The 16,065-nt window shown below is 34.7% G+C and overlaps 1 long non-coding RNA gene across 1 annotated transcript; it reads left to right on the forward strand.

The window, feature by feature from the left end:
• Positions 1-431: 431 nt before the first annotated feature.
• Positions 432-2,631, forward strand: LOC118344067. Its single transcript, XR_004797833.1, has 3 exons — positions 432-482; positions 2,114-2,118; positions 2,597-2,631. It is a non-coding gene; the product is annotated as an uncharacterized LOC118344067 (long non-coding RNA).
• Positions 2,632-16,065: the final 13,434 nt, after the last annotated feature.

A 16,065-nucleotide genomic window follows, 5' to 3' on the forward strand; every position in this document is an offset into this window, starting at 1 on the left:
CGTGGAGGAAGTGTGAGATCTCTAGTTTTACTTATATTTTTAATCCTTATTTTTGAGGTGTTATATTGTTAATTTAATTATTGTGTTAATTAAAATATATTGTTGGTTATTTGTTTTGGATTTTATTTTATTGTTTTGTTAATTTATTTTAGAGTATGTTATTTAGATTATTTGTATTGTTTTTATTTTTGGGCTTGTGTTTATTTTTGGGCTTATTATTTGTGTTTTAATTCGTTGGGCCGTGTGTGTGTGTGTTGTTAGTTGAAGCCCAGCCGAACAAACCGGCCCAGCCCGTGGCCCGGCCCAGCCCGCGTGAACCCAGCCCTCACTAAACCAAACGGCGCTGTTTGGGTGAAGATGAAGCTAGGGCTTCATCTCTTCTCTTCTGCGCCGCCCCCTTCTATTTCTTCTTCTCCTTCTTCATTTCTTCTTCTTCTTCTTCCTGCGCGTAGCACGCAGCTGCTGCCGAACGGGACCCAGCCGTGAGCCACCTCCACCTTTGGGGACTTCTTGCTAAGAGTTCTCAGCAGGAATAAGTGTTGACTTCAATTCATGATATCCGAGTTCTTGATTTTAAGGAGTTAAAAACTTCGCAGGAAAATGACTCTAAGTTGTGTGACATTAGAGAAAGAGTCAAGAAGTCGCAAGGACCCGCGCATTTCAGTCTAAGTAGAGAAGATATTCTTTTATTTCGAAATCGTAGGGTGATTCCTACAGATTCAGAATTTAAAGAAAGAATCTTGACTGAAGCCCATGCAGCTCCTTATTCTGTTCATCCTGGAAGTACGAAGATGTATCGAGATTTGAAGAAAAGTTTCTGGTGGGAAGGTATGAAGAGAGACATTGCTTTATTTATTGAAAAATGTACTACTTGTCGACAGGTTAAAGCTGAGCATCAAAGGCCTGCTGGCTATCTTCAACCACTCCCGATTCCCGAGTGGAAATGGGACGACATCGCAATGGACTTTGTTGTAGGACTACCAAGAACGCCTAGTGGGAAAAATTCAATTTGGGTAATTATTGATCGTCTAACCAAGTGTGCCCATTTCTTACCTATATCTAACACTGATACTTTGGGAAGTTTGACTCGGTTATATGTCAAGGAAATTGTACGTCTTCATGGAATTCCCAAGAGTATAGTATCAAATAGGGACCCACGTTTCACATCTCACTTCTGGAAAAGTTTGCAAACAGCTTTGGGCACCAAGTTAAAATTCAGCAGTGCTTATCATCCTCAAACTGATGGCCAATCAGAACGCACTATTCAGACCCTTGAGGATATGTTGCGAGCCTGTGTTTTGGATTTTAAAGGAAGTTGGGAAAATCATCTATCGCTTATAGAGTTTGCTTATAATAACAGTTTTCAAGCAACTATTCAAATGGCCCTTTATGAAGCTCTTTATGGGAGAAAATGTAGGTCTCCCTTGTTTTGGGATGAAGTCGGCGAATGTAATCTACTTGGACCAGAAATTATTCAGGAGATGAGAAATCAGGTTCAAGTTATAAAAAACAAGATGACAGCTGCTCAGAGTCGTCAAAAGAGTTATTCGGACACGAGGAGAAGAGATTTATTATTTGAGGGTGGTGATTGGGTTTATCTCAAGGTTTCTCCAATGAAAGGTGTTAAGCGTTTTGGTAAAAAAGGGAAACTTAGCCCGAGATATGTTGGTCCTTTTCAAATTCTGGAGAAGGTTGGACCCGTTGCTTATCGTATTGCCTTGCCTGAATATTTTGGAGAGATTCATGATGTTTTCCACGTGTCGTCATTAAAGAAGAGCTTTGGGCAGCAAGAACCGCGTTTCGTTGACCCCGGAAGCATTCAACTTCGGCCTGACCTCACGTATGAAGTTGTTCCAACTCAGATCTTGGATAGAAAGGAACAACAGTTGAGATCTAAGTCGATACCATTAGTTATGGTATCATGGGGAGATCCTTTGGCTCAGGATTTCTCTTGGGAAAGAGAGGTAGATATGAGAAAGTTCTACCCTTACTTGTTTGGGTAGTTTGAGTGTTGCTTTCTTTCTCAAGCTTTTGATAAACTTTGTTTTGTATCTTGGTTTTTGAATCAAATGAAGAAATTGGCAATTTCGAGGACGAAATTTCTTTTAAGGAGGGGAGGTTGTGAGATCTCTAGTTTTACTTATATTTTTAATCCTTATTTTTGAGGTGTTATATTGTTAATTTAATTATTGTGTTAATTAAAATATATTGTTGGTTATTTGTTTTGGATTTTATTTTATTGTTTTGTTAATTTATTTTAGAGTATGTTATTTAGATTATTTGTATTGTTTTTATTTTTGGGCTTGTGTTTATTTTTGGGCTTATTATTTGTGTTTTAATTCGTTGGGCCGTGTGTGTGTGTGTTGTTATTTGAAGCCCAGCCGAACAAACCGGCCCGGCCCGTGGCCCGGCCCAGCCCGCGTGAACCCAGCCCTCACTAAACCAAACGGCGTCGTTTGGGTGAAGATGAAGCTAGGGCTTCATCTCTTCTCTTCTGCGCCGCCCCCTTCTATTTCTTCTTCTCCTTCTTCATTTCTTCTTCTTCTTCTTCCTGCGCATAGCACGCAGCTGCTGCCGAACGGGACCCAGCCGTGAGCCACCTCCACCTTCATCTCCCTCTCTCGTGTCGATCAGCATGCACCCCGAAGTCTTGCTGTCAACCCATGGCATCACACGGTTGCTTCTCCATCCGCAAGCTCCTCGGTGGCGAAGGGCATGGCTTCCGTGAGTGCTGCCGTGCCACGCGTCCGCGAGAAGACTCCCATTTCTCCACGGCTTGCTGCCGTTATTTCCTTCCTCCTCCGTGCGACACGGGTGCCTTGCAAACCGCCCCTTTGGCCTATTTATAGGCTCGGTTTTCTTAAAGTTTTAAAGGGCGATTTGAGTTCTATTTAGCTTTCATTTCTTGGTAATTTTAGTGGTTTAAATCTGTGATTTTGTTGGGAATCCGAAAGCTTGAGGCTGCTTTTGGCCGTGCTTGGTGTTTGTTCTATTGAGGGATTTTGTTGGTTGTTTCCGTGAATCAAATCCGTGAGTGTGTGGGCTGTCGGGCACTGTGTTGCCGTGTACCATTGTTACGCTGCCGCTTGTACAATTGTCCATTTCGTCATGTATGTAATTTTCTCTAGTAATATTATGTGTAATTTCTCAAGTTTATAAATAAACTGTATTTATTGGCTTTATAAATTGTTGTTTAAATTGTAAAATTTGTTGGCTTGTTGGAAATATATTGCGTTTGTTGAAATATTGGGCTTTAAACGATGTTATGGAAAAATGGGCCTTGGGCCATTGGAATTATTGAGAATTTGTAATTTAATTAATTAAATACATATTTCAATGAACTGTTGAAAAGCATATTTATCGTTTTATTAAATTGTGCGGTGATGTCACGAAGTCTGTTGGATATTGATATTGCTGCGTGTGTTTCATGACCCCAAGCCGAGATGGGGCATTATCTCGGTGGAGCTCCTCTGGTCACTCGGGAACGTAACAGACTGACGTAACGTCCCCTGAGTTGTCGCAGGGCGACAACGGGAACGGACGAGACGGTAACGCTCCCGTACCGATTCCATGACCTTTGGCTGGCGAGGTTAGAGGATGATCAGCTACGTATGCGCTAAGCGCGGAACTGAGCATCACTCGTTACGAAGTCTCATGCAAGGATGTTACCCGTGATGTGACGAAGAGAGCCAGGTCGTGCGGATGGTCCCTAGGGGAGACCGTGGCGCATGCTTAATGACTAATAATTTTGATTGGACCAAAAGGGGATTTTTGGTGTAAGTGACTAAAAAGTGTATTTTGGGAATAAATATATATATTTGGTATTATTGTGAATTATGTGCATTTGGGAACGCGTGTTACTTCTTATATCTCCTAAATGTAATTTTCGTTAATTATGTACTGAGATGTCATAATCTCATGGTGGTGTTTTACCCTACGGTTCCGTTTTATGGTTCCGTAGAATCTGACGCAGAGCCTGAGTATGAACCCGAGGAATCAGCTCTGCCAGAGGGTTAACTTGCTGAGTTACTGTTCAGTGTTATGGGATTTGTTTCCCCTATGTTATTTTCTGTATTTACTTTATCTGTCAGATGACTGTTTAATCCTTGTAAAGTTATGTTATATGTTTTAAAAACAAATTCTGGTATTGAATAAAGAAAGACTTTTTATTTCTCCGCTGCGTATATTATTTTGTACACTTATTGCATGTTGTACACACTCTGAGCACTGGTCAAGGGGGTGCGTGATCCGTGTGATCATCATCCCGGTGTCACGAACTCCACTAAAATAACACGTGGGGGTCGAGGGCGCCACAGGAAGCTTCCTGGGAACCATACCGACAGCTATGCAGGGACTTCTCTCACCTTGTGGGCAAGGTTCTCTAAAGGAGGGCGATTTGTTACACAACGGGCTAGGGGCAGAGAAGTGAAGAGGAGATGCGCAGCAGGGGAGGGGCGCACGAAGTGTATGAAGAAATGTGAGGAATTGGGAAAGAAGAGATCGACCGAACCCTAGAATGTTTAAGTGTGATTATGGGCTTCAGATTATGGGCTTCATGGGCCAGATGGAAGGAATGGTCTCGAGCTTCAGTTTTACAAGGAACATGGGATGGAAGCTTCACCTACTGGGCCATTGTTATTTTCTTTTCTTTCAGATGTATTAGCTATAGCCCATGAAATGTTCAAGGGCAGTTTAGTCATTTCTTGCTTTTAGTACTATTTAGGTCTGTCACTCTGACAAAGTTAGTTATGCAAATAATCCAAAATATTCTGTACTCTTTGAATTTGGAGGAGCCTCCCTCGAAGCAAGCCTCACTTTCATCTTTATCAATATACATATTCGCATTTTTAGTATCATTTCTCATTCATCTATCTTATTACATTCATCTACTACAATTAATCTTTTAGTTAGGTTATCATGTACTATCTTTTAATTTTTTCAGATTTTGTATAGCTGAATTATTGCCTCTTGCGTGCGCAACAGGACAACACCGTACCGGAGATGTCCCCAGCAATGGGAAAGTATGCAGGGTCTGTGTATAAAACTTGCCCATTTATTCGAGCTTTTTCTATTCATTAATGTCATCGCTATATTTTTTATTATTTTTTATTTTTTAAAAATAATTTTGATTTTATTTTTTTTAAATAATTAAATTCTTCTACTCATTATTTATATATTATATATTTAATAAAATAAAAATAATAAAAAAAATGGTGTGTAATGTGTGAATATTATGAATTGAATTTATCTCTTCAATTTTGTAAGCGATTTATTTCTGGAAGAAGAAACGACCACTTTAATTCCCTCTTCTAATTAAAGCCAAAGCTCAGCTTTTATTCAGTAATAATAATAACAGTATTATAATTATAATAAGAATAAGAATACCTCAAATACAAATAAAGCAAACAAAATAAAAACATAATTCACCACATACATATATTCATTGCTACAAAACTTAGACTGGAAATAGGGATAGCTCTAAGGGCAAGTTTGGGATGAGATAAGAATTTTATGTTTTATTTTAGTGTTTAAAATATTATGTTTTAGTATTATTATTGTATTAGAATTTGAAAAAATTGAATTGTTTATTATATTTTATATAGAGATTTAAAAAATGTGTAATGATGAGATGAAAAATTTATAATTATTTCCAAGCTCATATCCTCGATTTTCACTCCATCTTCGAGCTTCCAATCGAAGTGGTGAATAAGAGAACCTAACATCAGGTGGAGTATTCTCGTCGCCAAAGGATAACAAGGACATATTCTTCTTCCACCATCAAATAGTATAAGCTCAAAGTTCCGACCTTTAACATCAATATCAGAGATTCCAAGAACCTCTCTGGCATAAATGAACTTGCATTTTCCCATAAGCTCGGGTCTTGGCCTATGGCCCATGCATTCACTAGCAATTGTGCACCCTCTGGGATAACATAGCCGCTGATTTCTACATCTGCATCGGCTTTTCTAGGTAGTAAAAATGGAATTGTTGGGTGCAGTCTGAACGTTTCTTTGACTATGGCTTGTAAGTAAGGTAACCGTGCAATATCCGATTCCTCTATTTGGTTGCCTTTCTCAATTACCTACTTCAGCTCTTCTTTGGCTTTCGACAACGCCTCTGGGTTTTGGAATAGTTATGCCATTGCCTATTCCACTGTGGTTGCAGTTGTCTCGGTGCCCGCAACAAATAGGTCCTAATCCAAAACATCATCCCAAAAAAAAAAAAAAAATTTGAAAAATCTTCTTTCCATATTACAATGGATGAAGATGTTAGTTTTAGGCATAGATTATATGAACCATCTCAATTCCTTTAATCTTATCTCATTTAATAATTATAATATTTTTAAATTATCACGTAAATATAATAAATAATTCAATTTTTTTAAATTTTAAAATAAAAATAATATTAAAAAATAATATTCTAACAATATTTTATCTAACTTTCAACTTTCATATCATCTTATCTCATATGTTTAACCAAACGAGTAGCAGAACTCATTTAATAACGATAACTAGGGCTATAAAAATAAACCAGAGAAGCGGCCCATCCCGGTTGGTTCGGTCCAATTCTAGACCGGTTCGGTTTGGATTAGTTCCTCCATTTTAAAAATTGGTCAAAACCAGTTCCGATTTTAGGTTTTCTGGCACCAAACCGGTTCATATATATATATATATATATATTTATGTTTTTTAATTAATTTTTTTTTATATAATATCTTATATATAATAAGTGCCAATAAGTAGGAAGGGCTTCGTTCATTTTTTCCATTTTTGTCCTTCATTTGGTATTTTTTTCCATTTCTGTACCTCTTGTCATTCTTAGTCTATTTACGATTTTATCCTTTTTGTCCTTATTTTTGTTCTTCTTGAATTCCTGTGTTTTCATTTTATCAAATTCTAAATTTTTCTTCTCCCGTTTTCCACCGCCTTCTCGAATTCCTTTTTTTTTTTCTTCATCTTATCAGATTCTAGATTTATTTTTCCCCCATTTCCCACCGGCTCCATTTTCTATTCATTTTTCTGCTCTGTCCTCAGTTCTCCTATGTTCTGGATTTTGGTTCTACCATATTCTTTCCTAGTTCTTATCCTTCTGCCAAATTCGTTTCCAAATGTTATTCTTTTCATCGCCGCTTGAACCAACTTATTTTGAATATAAAATCATATTTATTTCTAGTTATTATCCTATGTTCTGCATGAAGCAACCTAACATAACCACAAAGAGTGATGAGCACAGCGTTGCCGTGCTTAGAGGTTTCATGTGCACCATTTTGGTGGTTGACGGTGGGGCTACTCGAGTTGGTGAGTGAGACTCACAGTGATGGGTCTGAGCAATGGAGGCTCACCAAGCTGCCTCCGGTAAGGGTATTAGCTGGTGATGAGTGTACGAAAATACACTCTAAATACTCTATTATTGGACTAAAATATTAATAAAAATTATTGGAATTAATGTGTATTCTTGAATTGAGTTTCTATTTACTTTGAAATACTCCTAAGCATATTTTTATGTTTAATTTCAAAGTCTATAAAAGAGCAAGTCCAAACCCATTCAAATTCAAAGGACTTTCAAGTGGACAAGATGTTGGAACAACCTAAGAACTTTCAACGAGTGTAGGACTCTTCAAATAAGGATAATGATGGGGTTTGAGAGTAATTCGGATCAGAATCCAAAATGCGCTAGGAGACATAATGGACATACTTTAGTATTTTAATCATAACTTTCCACTCAAATATCGGATTGATACGATTCTTGATGCGTTGGAAATCTATCTCAAAGGGCTACAAAGTTATCTCTAATAAGGATTTCCAACTTCAAACTCTTGAAGCGCGTACGTGACTGCCAAGTTGACACTTAAAATTTAGACAATTTTGTATGTGGGAATATGAAAACATTAGGGTTTCTTTCCTATCCTATTTAAGCATATCATTAGCACGAAATTGGAGAGTTCACAAGAGGGGAGATGACTCGGTTTGAAAAAGGAATATCTGACATTAATTTTCATGGTTGCCATTTGCTCTATTTTTCTCTTGAGATTTTTGTTGTCCATTATATTTATGGGTAACTAAATTCTCAAGTAGGACTACGGAAGAACTTGCACACTAGATGGTATTTTTAATTTATTTTTAATTTATGTATTTGATTTTTAATTACTAAAACTCTTTTGTTTTATCATTCTCAATTCATTGTTGATATTTTCTTCTCCGAATAATCATAGAATTTATTTTGTTTATGGATTCAGTCATATTTTTTCTATTGAATGGATTAGCTCTTTGATTATATTTGGATCAATTATTTATCTATATTGATTTAATTCTTTGTTGCAATATCGTTTCCTGAGTATATTGTCATCGTTAGATTTTCTTAATGGTGATAATAATATACGTATTTTAAAAGTAGTGAATGATTTTTCAAAGTGTTACATTTGGTTTAATCTTGCTTTATAAATCTATACCTTCCGATTGTGAATATTAAGAATTGAGTTCCCAATTGAGTTATTCAATGAATTAAGAATAATTAAAATACCATATTTGTGCAAAGGATTCCCGACGCTATACTGTTTGTCAAACTTGAGTACTTTTTTCGTTAGTCACTTTACTTCACTTTAATTTACATTTAAAATTAATTTTTGTTCTCCATTAATCATTTAATCTATTTCTTTAGTTTCTTTGTTCCTTCTACAATTTTTTTAATTTGTCTCTCTGTGGAATCAACACCCCAAAGTTGTGCTACAACTACTGCATTATTCTTTGGTCATAATCAAATTTTGGAACCATTGCCGGGGAGACGGTAGAAGAATTCTTAAATAGTTTTTCTTTCTAGCAGTTTATAAAGACGGTAACTTCGTTCATTCTTTTAACTTGCTGCATTATTTTTTTCTTCTTTTTTTTCATAGTATTTTTATTCTTTTAGTATTTTGTTATCTTGCATGCACAAATATAAAGACATCTTGGGTAGATTTGCTTGTAGGCATGTGGAAGAGTTAGAATCAAATTTTTTAAATCTTTTATTTGACAATTCATCTAGTCCCAAAGAAATGAGTGAACACGATGATCAAACCATTAGAACTCTTCATGATTACCTCCACCCTACACGCACAACCACACCATCATGCATCATGTTTCCAGCTAATACTTGCAAACTGGATTTTAAAAGAGGGATGATATAGTTACTCCCTACTTTTCATGGCTTAGAAAATGAAAATCCATATGTGCACATTAGGGAGTTTGAGGAAGTAGTTGCGACTTTTCATAGTCAAAATGCAATTGATGACGTTGTGAGACTTAAGTTCTTTCCTTTCTCTTTGAATGATAGAGCTAAGAGTTGGCTATACTCACTGAGACCTCGATCTATAGGGTCATGGAATGAGACGACTCAGTTCTTTTTTAATAAATATTTTTTTCAACATAAGACTAATGCTCTAAAAAGGCAAATCTCCACCTTTGCAGAAAAGGACATTAAAACTTTGTATCAGTCTTGGGAAATATTTAAGAAGTTGTTGAGTATGTGTCCTCACCATGTGTATGAGAATTGACGCTTAGTGAGCTATTTTTATGAGGGACTTACACCTAGAGAGTGCCAATTTGTGGAGATGATGTGTAATGGTGAGTTCTTATATAAAGATCCTGATAAGGTTATAGAATACCTCAATGAACTTGTTGAAAAAACTCACACTTAGACTGGACCTAGTGCTACTGAGAGCACAAATAGGTCACGACCTGCAGGAACCCAAATGGTGGTGAAATTTACCATCTTAGGGAAGAGGATAGCCTAAAGGCTAAGGTTGAGATGCTTAGCAGGAGTTAGATGTGTTAAAGATTAAGGACTTAAAGCTAACACACGTGACTAATCATGCAGAGTCTTTTGGATCATGTTTTGTGTGTGGCAGGGTAGATCACCTCGCCCAATAGTGTGTCACATTTGCTGAGATAAGAGAGATGTATGAAGAATAATGTAATGCCTTAGGTATGTACAATAAGCATTTTACACATTTCTCTGATACCTATAATTTAGGATGGCGCAATCACCCCAATTTTAGCTGGAAGTCTGAAAACCAGCAGCCTGCACAACCCCCTAGATCATATCCAACACCATATCATGCACCTCCATCTTCTAGGAGTCCTTTAGAAGACACTTTGCACGCTTTTATTGAGGCACATGGTAAGACTAACCAAAAGTTTGAATATTTGATTACGCAGGTTAAAGAAAATAAGAAGATAAAAAGCCAAATGTCCAAATTGATGAGCTTCTTGAGTGTGAATGAGCATGGCAAGTTCCCTTTTCAAGCTCAATCCAAACCCCACGGTCAACATATGGCTAAATGAAATTTGAAGGAGGTCAATGTCATTGTGACACAAAGTAGTATGTCCTCACACATCCTAACAACTGATAAGCCAGAGGATGTTAAAGAGAAACAAAGCAAGGATAGTGCTGAGTTGCCCAAAGAAGCCGAGGTAATCAAAAGCCCAGTTAAGGTACTATTTCCTCAAGCATTAAAATCTGGTATACGAATTTTGGATTCTAGCAATGAAATCTTGGAGAACCTCAGGCAGGTAAAAATCAATCTTCCTCTTTTGCATGTTATTAAACAAGTTCCTACTTATGCAAAAGTTCTCAAATATTTGTGTACAGTTAAGAGGAAGCACCATGTTAAGAAGACAGCATTTCTAACAGAGCAAGTCAGTGCTCTAATTAAGCAGCGAATTCCTCGTAAGTACAAAGATTCTAGTTGTCCAACCATTGTATGTAATATTGGGAATCATGAGTTTGGACAAACGTTGATAGATTTAGGAGCTAGTGTAAATTTGATGTCTTATTCCATTTATTTGCAGCTTGGTTTGGGTGAAATTAAGCCTACTTCTGTTGTGCTTCAATTGACTGATCGTTCAGTTAAGAAACCTAGAGGGATAGTTGAAGATATTTTGATCCAAATTGAAAAGTTTTACTACCCTGTTAATTTTTTAATTTTGGATACTCAATCCGTTGTTGACTTCGACTCTAAGATTTCTTTCATATTAGGTAGACATTTCCTTACTACTGCTAATACACTTTTAAACTACAGAAATGAGCTGATGAAACTATCTTTTGAAAACATGATCATGGAGGTCAACATTTTTCACATCAATAACCAGCCTAGGGAGGATGACGAGTGCCACCAAACATACATGATTGACACACTCATAGACAAAGGAGTTCACACAACTCATGATTCTGATTCCCTTGAATATTTTCTTCTTAATTATGAGTTTAATACTATGAATGATTCATCTGATGCTGTTGATGTTTGTGCTATTTCTGATGAACCTCAGGATTATGGCCCACATATTTGGTAATCGAAATTTGAGGAGCTGTCTAAGAAAAGTGAAAAGCAGACTCCTTCAAGCATGGATAGTCCCAAATTGTAATTGAAGTCATTGCCCTCAGATCTTAAGCATGCATTTCTCAGCCGAGGTGACATTTTTCCTATTAGTATTTTTTCGAAATTAAATGTTGGTAAGCATAAAAAATTTAAGTTGACCGAGTTGGAGGAGTTGAGAAATGATACTTATGAGAACTCTAAAATCTATAAAGCTAAAATGAAAGCATTTCATGATAAAAATATTAGTAGGAAGACGTTTAAGCCTAATGACCTAGTGTTATTATATGATTCTAGAGTCCATAAACACCTAGGAAAACTTAGGTCTAGGTGGACTGATCCTATTGTAGTAAAAATTATTTTTGCAAATAGGGTGGTAGAAATAAAAGACCTTAAGGATGGTCGGATTTTTAAAGTAAATGGTCAACGCCTTAAAATACTAATTGATAGGCAAGTTTCGAAAGTGGAAAATATTCCACTTGTGGATCTGGTCTATCAACATTGACCACACCACGCAGATATCTTTTTCTTTATTTGTTTTGTTTTATTTTTGTTTTCTCTTATTTTCTTTCTTTTCCTTTTTGTTTACTATTGTTTCCTTTGTTTTTGTTTGCATATTAGTTTCATTTTATCATTTTAGGTTACCATCTTAGGTGCTTAGCGAGCTGCCCACGTCACTCATCACGTGTATTATACCATTTTTAGTTATTTCTCATTCAAATTTGATTCTTAAATATTGAGGACAATGTTTCATTTAAGTTGAGGGGTAGTGGTGCAAATTCAATATTTAAAATGCTTGTTGGGATTCTGTGACATATTTTCATGTGTTAAATTTTTTTTAATTTTGCATCACACGTGCATCTTTTTCACATGTGTACTCATTCTCATTCATAACCATTTTCTTGAATTCACCAAACTCACCATAATCATTTTTACTGAGGCATTCACAGAACCTCTAATGCACTCATCCAAGGTTTGTGGTAAGATGGTGGTTTGACACATGTAGCTAGAGAACTCTTTTACTTAAGTATTCATGTGAGTTTTAGAGAGGATTGAGAGCCTACAAATGCAGTAAATTGTGATAAGCATTTATTGATCTGTTGAATTGGGCACTTCTTGTGAGAATATCATTACATGGTTTTGTGGTAAGATGGTGGATATACTTGAGATATGACCAACGTCAACTTAAGATCAACGTTTGAGTCTTTCAAGCTAACCCTTTTCCATCATAGACCCCTAGTAGCCAACTTTGAGCAAAAAAACACATGTAGCTTTTTCTTTTCATATGCCCACATTATCATTACCTCTCCACATTAGAGTATAACCTACACACTTATTTTTCCTACCCTTATTACTTCCAAGTGTGTATTAGATGTGAAATTCTTATTTCTTGCACGGAATTAACTCATTATGTAATACACACTTATTAAGTATGCATTACATAATTAATAAAAAATCAATTTCTTTTTTAATTTACTCATTAACTAAACTCAATTTTTGAATAAAAATTTTAAAAGATACATCTCCAGCATGTTCCATCAACTCAACTGCTGAATAACCAAATGTCTCTTCTGCTGCTTCACCAAACATAGTAGCAGCTAGCTTTCTAGTATTATCGTCTAGTTCAACATATGCCCTAGTACTTTAAATGCATTGAATATATTATTTTCAATTTGAATAGTGTTAAATTTTAAATTAAATTAGATATCAATTATAAATTAAAATTGTAATATACATACCGTGGTTTGCAGACTCCTTGACTTTTGCAATATATACAAATGAAGCTTTCATTGTATATATATCAATTATTATATGATAGCAATGATTAGAGGAGAACCTGCTGGATAAAGAGTTGATTAGAAGATTTGGAGATATTGTTTACAGATGAATTTGCCTCTGAATTAATGACACAAACATCAACACCAAGAAGAACACATACTTCACAAGACAAATATTCTTCAATGATATCAAGATAATATCATAATTCCATTGTCTCTTTGAACGAATGTTGTATGTATATTAGATATCATTGTTTAAATATCGAGCAATCGACGTAGTCATTTGATCACCAACATATGTATCGAAATCATAATCACCAAATGATGTGGAATCATTTATACGAGTAACGAATCGAGTTGCTTTTGGATGCTCTCTATTTAGCATATCTTTCTTTTTGTTTTCTACAGATCTCTTCATTTTTCGCTTATGGTAAATCTCTATACATGATTATTTTTGCAAATTGTTTTCCATGATCTTCAAAAAATAGTTTACAAACTTAAATTTTATATAAATTTATATTTTCATTTGTAAATTTTTTTAAAAAATTATTTACAGAAACTTACCACTTCTTATTATGTTAATGAAGGAAATGATTGTTTCAACTATTGGATACCGTTCTACACAAGCAAGATGAAAGAAATAAATAACAATTATTTCCTACGCTCAATTAAATAAATAATCAAATGATAAAATACTATGAAATTGGAATCTAACAAAAGCATATTTCAATATTACATACAAAAAATGTTTTAGAAACTATTTGTCAAACTTAATTCCCTATTCCAATCTTAATGTTTTATTTGGATGTTATGATTTTTTAGTTTTTTTTTATTGTTGATTTTTTGGAAAAAGGGGATGGTTTGAGTCTTGGGGAAAGAGATCGATCAATGTGGCATGTGATTTGTGTCAGTCGGTTTCTTATTGTATCTAAATCATTAAGATTTACACATTTTTTTAATTTTTAATTATTATCTTTTAAAATTTTGTATCCTCCGATATATATAGGTTAAGTGTTTGGGTTTATATGTCAATGTGTCAAGTTGTGTGTCAGTGGATTTATATGAACTTAGCTAAAAAAAAGGTAGAAGTGCGTCAATCATTCAGAAATTTTTACTAAACAATCAATTCTTCATTTTTAATTGTTCATTTTGGATTTTTTCTTATTATTTGCTTAATTTGTTTCTTTTTTTTTTCTAGATTATATATATATATATATAAAGGGTTTATGTGTGTCAATCACATAAACATATAAACGCTGCTTCAAGTTTTATTAATGCATTACTAAATTTCAGAGAAAAAAAATATAAATATTGCGTATTAATAATATCCTTCTGTATGTCAATTTCTCATTTCACTTCCATCTTCTCTCCGTTCCCTCTCTCTCTCTTCTATTTTTCTATCTCCTTTCTCGATTTTCCAAGCCTTCTCTTCTCTCTCATTTATGTTCTTCTCCCTTCAATCTTCATCCCTTAATCCCTCCCTCACTCTCTATTTCTTCCCAAACCTACTCCTCTCTCTCTCTCTCTCTCTCTCTCTCTCTCCCCGCTTAATCCTTCTCCCTCACTCTGCTCAAGATCTTGCTATTTATGATGAAAACTATTGCGTATTTTTTACACACGGTGCTCAAGGTTACAATGGATGTTTCTGAAATGGGTTTATTATAAGATTATTTCTCTCTGGTATATTATATTCAAACAAAAGGAAAATAATTCAAGTACTATGAAAAAAAACTAATATGTAGCCCACACAAAATAATGGGTGCTGAATCATATCTGTATATGCATACATACTTGTATTTCTATGTGTATAATGTATACTCATCAAATCCGAGATCATACTTTCAATTATGTTTTGTTCCTTTTTCCTTGTTTTCTGTTTTGCATGTTCTTCTATTTAGTTGTTTATTAAAATGTAATTTAAAAATCAAATTGTAACTTCATCTTCTGTTTTTGGTGTTTTCTTTTCAGGTTCTGGGTGGGGGGCTTCAGAGCTTAGCATTTCTTTCTTTCAACTTTGTAAGTATATGTTTTATTAAGTATTAAGTTTCTTTGTTTTGTTGTGATTTCATGTCTTGATTTATTCATTTATGGTTTAATTGTGTATAATTTTATATTCATTAAACTAAGAGCTCTCTATACCTTAAAAAAGAAGTTTACAATAGCATAAAGAACACAACATAGTAAGCATAGGATAGTTTAGGATATTTTAAACTAAAAAATTTTATGGATTTCATATTCTTCCTTTCAAAATTTCAGATTTAGGATAGTTTAGTTTGTTACTTTCAAAGTTAGGAAATGTTAGTTATATGCACAAGATGTTTACTTAGATTTCTTTATTAGTCTTTTGTAACTTATTGATAGAAAACTGGTGTGAAATATGCAGATCTAGAAGGCAAAACATGATTTTTTTTTTCCTAATAGTTAACATAAAATAGATTAATAAAGATACGAATGATTACCTTAAACCTAACAAAATTTTAATACCTCCCAACAGCAGAAAGATCAATACAATCCGAAATCAAAATAGAGAGGGATTTTGATTTTGGGATTTAGAAGAGAAGATAAACATAAACCATATATTTGAAGAATTAAAAATTGCTGATTAATATAGATCAATGCTTTCAACCAGAATAAATCCCTAGTAGCTTCCAACTGCACAAAGATGAATACAAACTCAAGGAAAAATAGAAGCGATGTCTTCGACAGTGAATGTGTACTTGATGCGTTTGTGTGGATTATTCTTTAAATTTTATTCATTTATATTTATTTTTTTAATATGTAATTATCAATTAGAGAATTGTAACGTTAATTAGACGAGATTAATGTCTAATAGAGTAAATACAATGAATGATAGAATGCATGTGCATGCAGATGTATTAGTAGGAATTGATTACAAATAAAAGGTTTGATGGACTTAAATACTTGATTTAGGTTATT

Source organism: Juglans regia, chromosome 12, assembly GCF_001411555.2.
Source record: "Juglans regia cultivar Chandler chromosome 12, Walnut 2.0, whole genome shotgun sequence".
Lineage (NCBI taxonomy): Eukaryota > Viridiplantae > Streptophyta > Magnoliopsida > Fagales > Juglandaceae > Juglans > Juglans regia.